The sequence below is a fragment of the Nicotiana tabacum genome, chromosome 20, assembly GCF_000715075.1.
Source record: "Nicotiana tabacum cultivar K326 chromosome 20, ASM71507v2, whole genome shotgun sequence".
Taxonomy (NCBI): domain Eukaryota; kingdom Viridiplantae; phylum Streptophyta; class Magnoliopsida; order Solanales; family Solanaceae; genus Nicotiana; species Nicotiana tabacum.
Window position 1 is genome coordinate 123212890 of NC_134099.1, and position 10674 is coordinate 123223563.

Consider the following 10674-nt stretch of genomic DNA (forward strand, 5'->3'; position numbering starts at 1 on the left):
TGTGGATATCTGCTCCGCATGTCCTCCTCGGACTCCTAGGTTGCCTTCTGGACTGGTTGGCCCTTCCACTGGACCTTTACCACAGAAATCTTCTTGGATCTCAACTGGTGATCCTGTTTATCACCAATGGCAACTGGCTCCTCCTCATAGCCCAAGCTCTCATCTAGCTGAATGGTACTGAAGTCTAACACATGAGACAAGTCGGTGTGATACCTCTGAAGTATAGACACGTGGAAAAATGGATGAACTCCTGATAATATGGGGGGTAAAGCAAGCTCGTAAGAAACCTCCCCAACTCGTCTCAACACCTCAAATATGCCTATAAACCTAGGGCTCAACTTACCCTTCTTCCCGAATCTCATAATACCCTTCATCGGCGAGACTTTCAAGAGGACCTTCTCGCCGACCATGAATGATACATCGCGTGCCTTCTGATCCGTGTAACTCTTCTGTCTGGACTGAGCTGTGCGAAGCCTTTCCTGAATCAACTTTACCTTTTCCAAGGCATCTCTCACCAAGTCTGTACCATACAACTTAGCCTCACCAAGCTCAAACCACCCGATAGGAGAACAACATCGGCGACAATATAAAGCCTTAAATAGAGACATCTAGATGCTGGACTGATAGCTATTATTGTAAGCAAACTCGGTCAAAGGAAAGAACTGATCCCACTGTCCTCCAAAGTCAATCACACATGCTCTAAGCATGTCCTCCAATATCTGAATTGTCCGCTCCGATTGTCCGTCGGTCTGAGCATGGAATGCTGTGCTGAGCTCCACACGGGTCCCCAACTCACTCTGGATATCTCTCCAGAAATGTGAAGTGAACTGAGGGCCTCTATATGATATGATAGAAACAAGTAAACCGTGCAACCGAACTATCTCCCAAATGTAGATATGAGCCAACCTCTCTGAAGTATAAGTGGTCGCAACCGGAATAAAGTGTGCTGACTTGGTCAACCTGTCGACAATGACCCACATTTCATCAAACTTTCGCAAGGTCCACGACAACCCAACTACGAAGTCCATAGTAATGAGCTCCAACTTCCACTCAGGTATAGGCATTTGCTGAAGTAGGCCACTTGGCCTCTGGTGCTCATACTTAACCTGCTGGAAATCCAAACATCTAGCCACATACTCAACTATGTCTTTCTTCATCCGCCGCCACCAATAATGCTGCTTCAGGTCCCGATATATCTTCGTAGCACCTGAATGAATGGAATACCATGAACTGTGTGCTTCCTCTAGGATCCTCTCCCTCAATCTATCGACATTAGGAACACATAGGCGGCCCTAGAGTCGCAGAACCTCATCCTCACCAATAGAAACCTCTTTGGCACGACCCTGTAGTACCGTCTATCTGAGAACTGCCAACTACAAATCATCAAATTGCCGAGCCTTGATCTGTCCAAATAGAGAAAACTGAGCAACAATACACGCAAGGACCCGACTAGGCTCTAAAATGTCCAGCCTCACAAGTCTGCTAGCCAAGGACTAAATGTCCAAAGCTAATGGTCTCTCCTCTGCCAAAATGAATGCCAAGCTACCCATACTTTCTGCTTTCCTGCTTAAGGCATCTGCGACCACATTTGCCTTAACCGGATGATAAAGAATGGTAATGTCATAGACTTTTAGCAGCTCAACCCATCTACACTGCCTCAAATTAAGATCCCTCTGCTTGAACAAGTGTTGCAAACTACGGTGGTCCGTATAAACCTCACAAGACACTACATACAAGTAATGTCTCCAAATCTTAAAATCATGAACAATTGCTGCCAACTCCAAATCGTGCACAGGGTTATTCTTCTCATGAACCTTCAGCTGACGCAAAACATATTCAATAACTCACCCCTCTTGCATCAGTACGCATCCTAGGCCAATACGCAAAGCGTCGCAATAAACTGTATATATCCCCGAACCAGAAGGCAGTACTAGAATTGGTGCTGTGGTCAAAACTATCTTGAGCTTCTGAAATCTCGCCTCACACTCGTTGGACCAACGGAAAAGGGCACCGTTCTAGGTCAATCTAGTCAAAGGTGCTGCAATGGACGAAAAACCCTGCACAAATCGGCAATAATTACCTGCTAACCCTAGGAAACTCCTGATCTCAGTCACTAAAGTAGGACGTGGCCAACTCTGAACTGCCTCAATCTTCTTAGGATCCACCTTAATACCCTCTCTGGATACAACATGTCCCAATAATGCAACTGACTCAAGCCAAAACACACACTTGGAGAACTTGGCATATACCTTCTGCTCTCGCAGTGTCTGAAGCACCACTCATGCTCCCGCAGGCTACGTGAGTAGATCAAGATGTCGTCAATGAAGATAATAACAAAAGAATCAATATAAGGCCTAAACACTCTATTCATCAAGTCCATAAATGCTGCTAGGGCATTAGTCAAGCCGAAAGACATTACCAGGAACTCATAATGGCCATATCTAATACGGAAGGCAGTCTTTGGGACATCTGAATCACGAATCTTCAACTGATGATACCCTGATCTCAAGTCGATCTTAGAAAACACCCTAGCATCCTGCAACTGGTCAAACAAATCATCGATACGAGGCAACGAGTACATGTTCTTAATGGTGACTTTGTTCAACTGGCGGTAATCAATGCACATCCGCATAGTCCCATCCTTCTTCTTCACAAATAACACTAGTGCACCCCAAGGTGATATATTGGGTCTCATAAACCCCTCCGCTAATAACTCTTCAAGCTGCTCCTTTAACTCTTTCAACTCTTTCGGAGCCATACGGTATGATGGGATAGATATATGCTGGGTACCTGGAGCGAAATCAATGCAACAAATCAATGTCACGATATGGTGGCATGATTGGAAGGTCAGAAGGAAACACATCGGAGAACTCCCGAACTACTGGAACTAAATCAATCGCCAGTGACTCTACAGTGGTGTCCCAAACAGATGCTAGATATGCCAACCAACCCTTCTCGACCAGATATCGAGCCTTCAGAAAAGAGATAACCCGACTAGATGAACTAAAATAGGAACCCTTCCACTCCAATATCGACAACTCAGGCATAGCTAAAGTAACGGTCTTGGCATGACAATCAAAAATGACGTCATATGGAGATAACCAATCCATACCTAGTATGACCTCAAAGTCGATCATGTAAAATAGTAGAAGGTCAACTCTAGTCTCTAACCATACATGATCGGTAAATCTGATCCACAACCACAAAATCGCCCACAAGAGTGGACATATAGACATGAGTACCCAAGGGCTCTCGTGGAATATTCAGGAAATGAGCAAACAGAGATGACACATATGAATACGTAGAACCTGGATCAAACAATACCGAAGCTTCCCTACCGCTGACAGAAATAGTACCTGTGATCACAACATCTGAGGCCACTATATCAGGTCTGTCTGGAATAGCATAGAATCTGGCTAGAGCACCCTTTTTTCCTCTTCGCATCGGAAAATCGGGTTTATGATATTATGGGTATAAGACAACTCATTCCTTTTGGGAACTGGGTTTTGCATTTGAAGAGTCACCACCTAATGATTTAAGGTGCATTAAGACACCTATAAGGTTCACTTCTAAGTTTGTTTAATAACCAGAGATAGGGTAAGGGCTTGAAATTATCCCAAGAGGAAGGTGTTAGGCACCCCTCGGGATCCACTAGTGTGGTTTCCGGCCAGATAGTTTTTTGTAAATTTGTACAATTTAGCAAATAGACAAGTATATGCTCAAATAATAGGGGATTTAAGATTAAACACATAAGAGTTTGAAAAAAAAAGCAATTAGTAAAAGGCGGATTTTGAAAAAGAACTTACAATTCTACAAATACTCGAGAATATAAAAGGAGGGGGTCCTCGGTTTATTTATAATATGGATCACATCCATGCGATGCCCAGTATGGCACTCCTCAAAAGAGGGGATACACGTGGTATTAGTGCACTAGTCATCATACCCATATCTACCCTTCCCACCCCGTTGAAGTATTAAAGCGCGGATTGGTCTCGACCACTATTGCATGCTATTACCCGTCCCACTCCTATCAGTCCTGGAGGAACATAGAACTACTATTCCTAAAGGGGAGGGATATTAGGCTGACTTTTAGGTTTCAAAAGGTGAAAAAGCTAAGGCGACATACAAAAAAATACATAGGACTGCATATTAGGGGAAACATGTAAACAATTAAAAGGCTCATGTATACCTCCTCAAACAAAGCACATAAAGAGCATGGCTTAAACACAATTAGGGTCTGAATTTAAAGTGCTAAGGCAAGGAGAATTTTAATTATTGACGCAGACCAGTTTATTACATAACTCAGATAAGAAGTCCGAATCAGGCCAGCCTGCTGGTTGTAACAGTTACTGATTAACAAAGGAGGATTTAGTTTTTATTGTCGTTATCACCTAAGGCTCACCTAAGTGTTTGGGTGAGATCCTATAAACGTGATATCTATTGCTGATTCAGAATGAAGTAAAGCAGTAACAGTTCTACAATAAACGATTTGAGATCCTATAGACATGCTTTCTAAACCGCGTTAAATAAAGGAGTAAGGCTGTTTAAAACTAATTCAGAATAATACGAGTTAGGCTGATTTTAAACTAGACTGGTTTCAGATTTTATAGACGTTGATATCTATTATTGCTAATTTTAATTCCTATAGACATGATATCTAGTCGAACGTGAAACGAAGCAGGCAGTATTTACTTGAATCCTATAGGCATAATTTCTATAAAGGTACTGATTTTAATGATGTCGGATTGTAACCACTTAGATCCTAAGAGCATGGTGTCTAAGTGTGGTAATAAACATTTAGAATTGAAGACAAACCCAATAGGCATGTTATCTAAATATAGAGTTAGACATGCAGAATTTTAAAGAAAATAGATCTTATAGGCATGATATCTAAATGTAGAGTTAAACATGCAGAACAATAGATCTTATAGGCATGCCATCTAAATGCAAAGTTAAACATGCAGAATTTAAAACAACAGATCTTATAGGCATGATATCTACCCTTAAGCATGCACAATTACCCATCCCTTTTCACTAGCTAACCCTAATGTTTATTACAAATTATTACAAACTGAATAATGAATTGCATCAAAAAAGTGTAAAAAGAAGAAGTTACAACCAGAGGAAGCCTGATTCTTGACTTCCTCTATGAGTTATGGAATAAACCACCTCAAATGCCATTTGTTCCAAAGCCTTTCTCAGACTTGAGTGTGTCAAAGCTCCCTAAGGGTCTCAAGGGACCCTGGGCAGTGCTTACACCCAAGTTTGCATAACTAGATAGAGATAAGTGCAGTATGGAAGAGCCAGCCCTTATGTGTCCAAGTTCAGAAGGAGCTCATGGTTCCCAAGGCAAGGCTCACACAAGAGGGGCAGAACCTAAGTCTAAGAGTATAGTGGAAGTGCAGGAGTAGAGATTTTGTTTAAAACTGGGTTGAGAATAGTAAGGTGTAAGGGTAATTAGGAAACACTAATAGTAAAGCTAACACTACATAGAATCAGCATTTTTATACACAGGGTCAGGGGGTTAGGAACACATTGCAGGAAGCATATGACCCTAAGAGGGGTCAAGTTTGGACATGCACAACAATAGCTAGTGTTGGCATGCCCATAAACCAGTCGGAGAACACAACATATAGAGGGAATATGAAGCATATGACCCTAGGGAGGGTCAGGTTTGGGTCATGCACAACAAATGTCTAATGCTAACATGCCCTTAAACCAACCAAAGAACAAAAACACATGGGGGATATGGGGGTTTGGGATTCATAAGTCATAATAAGTGACAGACAGAGTTCATACATAAGAAAAATACATTAATTTAGAAGAGGAAGGGGCAGATTATAGCATGCTTGGTAATGTAACTGGATTAAACACAAGCAGGAAACAGGCAAGAGTGAAGGAAATAGTAAAGAAACATATTGTTGTTGATGATAGAAGATTAATTAGAACATACTAGTAAAGAGGAAAATGCAGAAAGAAAAGTAAGCAAATTTCCACAGCCTAGCCTTGGCTTTCGGCCGGCTAGACAAGGCAGCAACACAAGTAGTAACAGATAAAAGAGAGAGAGCTTTGAGTGAAGTGTGTTCTGAACTCAAGTGGTTTGTTCGTGTTTTTGAAAGAAGATGGGCTCAGGGTATTTATGGTGTAGAAAACAGATGAGGAATAAGGTAATAAGTAAAGTTCTACCACAAACGTTGAAACAATCACAAGTCATAATCAATTAAACAAGTGAATCTCTTTAATTAAGGAGTCACTGTTTAACGGGTAATGACAGATTCAAAATAAGGAAAGAAGATCAATTTAGAGACAAACTAATTATTTCCATAAAAGGAGTAGTAAAAGTATTGAGTAAGTAATCAAGTCTAAGCACATAAATATGCTTATTTTGGGAAAAGATTCAGTAAGGCAAAATAAGGAAATGAATTAATTAAATTTAACAGGCGAGTAAAATTAGAGTTTATAAAAGAAAAGTTTTTGAAATCAGTCACACGATTGAGATCAATCAAAGAAGAAACATGCTTCTGCACTTCAGTATATAAGTAAAGTGAACAGGGTCGTCAGACATGCGAGGCCAAGCACATTGGCAAAAGAGATAATCAGAAGCATGCAGTAGTGGCAGAAATAAGCTAGGGTTCAGTAGTAAAGAAAATATTCGAAGTACAGTAATCAAGCAGGTCAAGTCACATTGAATTCAACAGTGAAGAAAACAGAGTATCAGAAACATGCAAAGGTCTCACAGTAGCAGGTGAGGAAACCTTTTGAAAAGTTAGGGTTTTCGATAAAAGTTCAGTTAGAAAGATAGTAAAACTCAGAATTAGATAAGTCATATAAAGAAAAGAAAGTCTAAAACAAAAGCTTTCAGTCAAGTCAAGTACTCAAACAAACAATTTCAGCCCCAAAGACCTAGGGCTTTTCAACAACAATCGAGGTTTAAAATGGTAACACAAATAAATCAAACAAGAACGAGGAACTTAATTAAACAAGTATACATTTAAATAAACAGCTTCAGGATTCGAATGAGACCCAAAAGAAATTAGGGTTTTCAACATGCTGACTCAAGTAGAAGGAAAGCATAACAAACAATTCGAACATAGAAAAGCCATAAAACAACATCAAGAATCAGAGAAAAGATTTTTGAAATAACATAAAGGAAAACCCTAATCAGAACAATGAAGAGTCGTTTTGAAAACAACGTTGAAGAACCTTCGAGAAAAATGCTTAAAAGTTCATGGTAAGCACAGATCTAAGGTAGTTCTGAAAGAAATCAAAAAATCTTAGAGATTATGGTTTCAGAAAACCCAAAAGAAAACGAGAAAGATCTCGAAAGTTAACGATCTAACCAGAAAGTGCTAAGGACCCACCTTGAAAGGCCATGAATGGACGTGGATGGTCGGAGAAAGGCCATGAACACCAGTCAAGCAAGGACTGGACCAAACTCCTTCGAAGTCTGGTCGTGAAACCATATAACCAAACACATAGGAGCCATGGAAGGCTGGTACATGTCTCAAATGACCACGGAAGGCCATGGATTAGGTAGGTATCAAGGAGGATTAGGGTTTGGTTTGATGGAGGCAGCTAGGATTTGTAGGAGTTTCAAAGAGAGTTAAGAGAGAAGAGGGATTAAAGGGTGGCGGTAGGTGAGAAATGAGATAGGTTTAGGGGTCATTTGGGGTTAAAAAGGAAAGGGGGAACGAGAGTCGTTGATCTAAATGATCAACGGCTGGGATTAAAGGGGTTAGGTGGGGAGTCCGGGTTGGGTCATTTAAATTGGGTTAGGGGGTCGGGTTCGAGTTGCAATTGGGTTGGGAAATTGGGTCTGATTTGGGCTCAATTTCAGGCTATAATTGAAATGAAATTGGGCTATCATTTAAATAGCCATTTTCCCTATTTAAAATACAAAAAATAGTAAATTGATTTCTAGAAATAAATTAAAAGTAATAAAATGATTGATGACATATAATTATCAATTTAAAAAATACGGGACATCATTTTTATGAATATAAATGCAATTAAATCCAAAAAGAGGCTAATATTGCAATTATGCAATTTAGCCTTTAAAAATACTAAATACATTTGTAAAATTATTTAAAAATTATATTCGCTATATTTTATCATTAATGTGAAAGTACAATAAATAAATTACCAAAAATAATAATTTTAGAAATAATTATTGGGTTTTTATGGATAAAATAGGGAAATAAATTAATTTAAAAACCTCTAAAAATTAAGGAAAAAATAATAAAACATTTGGAAATACTTATGTATGCGTACATATGCTATTTTGAAGGTATTTATGTATTGAAAAATATATAGGGAAAAATTGGGTATCAACAGTTGTCCCTCTTTACCTAGGAAGGATGAACGAGTTGTCGGGTAAAGATATGATAACCAATTTTGACCGAACGAAACTGTTTGAAGAAGTTAGGTTGTGCTCTGATTTCTGAGCTACCTACATATCCCCGGTTTTCAGGAATCAAGCCATATGTAGTTCAAGATTTGTCGGCAGAGTATGCCGATGGAGACTTTCCAAGAACGGACACACTATCTAGGATGGGGTGAGTGGGTGGCTTGTGAGAATGGTTAAGGTTCGATATGGCTGCGGGAACTGGTGCGGGCTTACTCCTGCTGGGATGGAAGTTTCTCGCCAGTGTACCTGCAATTAGAAACAATACAAGCGTATACTGCACATAAATCTAAACATGATGCAAATTCCCGTCGGACCATGAATGTTGTCTTTGGACGGTTAGGATGACGTCCTTTAGACCGTGACATCCTGGGCCATGAAGCATGGAATAAGGATTCGTAGGCCATGAAATGATGCTCTCGGGCTATGAGGATGGTGCCTCCGAACCATGATGCCTTTGAATAATGATATGCAAAAGATTAAAAAAGATCCTCAGGTCGTGACATGGTGTTCTCGGGCTATGATAATGGTGCCTCTGAACGATGACGCATTTAGATAATTTGGCGATCTTTCAGCCCATGAGATGCAGTACATGGCGATCTTTCAGCCCATGCGGATGTAATATGAGACGATCTTTCATCCATGTAGATGTAGTATGCGGCGATCTTTCTGCCATGGGGATACAGTATGAGGCGATCTTTCAGCCACGCAGATGCAGTATGTGGCGATCTTTCAGCCATGCGGATGCAGTATGAGGCGATCTTTCAGCCGTGCGGAGGCGATCTTTCAGCCATACATATGCAATATGCGGCGATCTTTCAGCCATACAAATGTAGTATACGGTGATCTTTCAGCCATGCAATGTAGTATAAGGCGATCTTTCAACCTATGAGATACAGATGGAGGTAGAGCTTAACCTCAGAAGGCAGAGTGGTAGCCTTATGCAATGCAGAAATGCAGATGGAGACAACGTTTAGTCTCGGAAGGCAAAATGGTAGCCTTATGCAATGCAAAAAATGCAGATGGAGGTAGAGCTTAACCTCGTAAGGCAGAATGGTAGCCTTATGCAATGCAAAAATGCAGATGGAGACATCATTTAGTCTCGGAAGGCAGAATAGTAGCCTTATACAAGAAATAAAATGGCAAATGGTGATAGAGCTTTCTTAGCTGATAGCAGATTGCGATATTGTGACTGTTGGGGACATTGTGACACATGGAATGTCATTGGTTTGTATGGATAGAAAATGTTGGTAAGTGTAACGGTTCCGAGAGTTGTATTCCCGAACAATGTTTGTCTCGTGAGTGTATAATATGTTTGATGATTTCGTAATCCAAGTGCCTGCATCCAAAGAAAAATCGTGAGTTTTGTAAAGGGAGGTTAGTTTGCATCCCTAATGGCTTTTGCTTGACCTGCTCGGCTCTAATATGATGATACTGTATGTATTATTGGGGTAGCATTGCTAAACAAAGCAATTTCAGTAATATGCATGATTTTGTAAAAATATGATATAATAATGTTTAGATGAATCGACAACTGTGACGTGGTTCGGGACATTGCAACCTCTCTTGCTACGGAATTTTGAGGGTCCCCCTCAAAATTCTGCCCCAGTTTAATGGGTTGATGCTTCTGGCTGTTGCTTGCGATGATCGGCTGAAATTACTTCGGAATTTTTAGGGTACTCCTCAAAATTCTGCCCCAGCTTCCAAATGCGGGGGAAATGAATTTTTTTTGAATTGTGGTCGAACCCATAGGGTTGCCTACGTATCCCCTCTTAAATGGGAATCAGGTCAGGTGTAGTTCAAATTATATCATATAAGGAAAGCATGAAAATTACACATAGTAATGTTTGACCGCATTTGAATTGATCGGTTTTGGCCAAACTTCTCCGAACATTTCTGCAAGTATAAGGGCTCCTCCTGTCAAAACCCGATGGACCATGTATGGACCCTGCCAGTTGGGAGAGAATTTCCCCTTGGCTTCATCTTGATGAGGAAAAATTTCTTTAACACCAGCTACCCCGGTGTGAACTGTCTCGGCTTGACTCTTTTGTTGAAGGCTCTGGACATTCTATTCTGATAGAGTTGACCATGCCAAACTGCATTCATTCTCTTTCTGTCTATAAGAGCTAGTTGTGCATAACGACTTTTTACCCATTCTACGTCGTCGAGCTCAGCTTATTGTATAATCCTTAGGGAAGGAATTTCTACCTCGGTAGAAATGACTACCTCTGTACCATAAACCAGCATATAGGGGGTTGCCCCGGTTGATG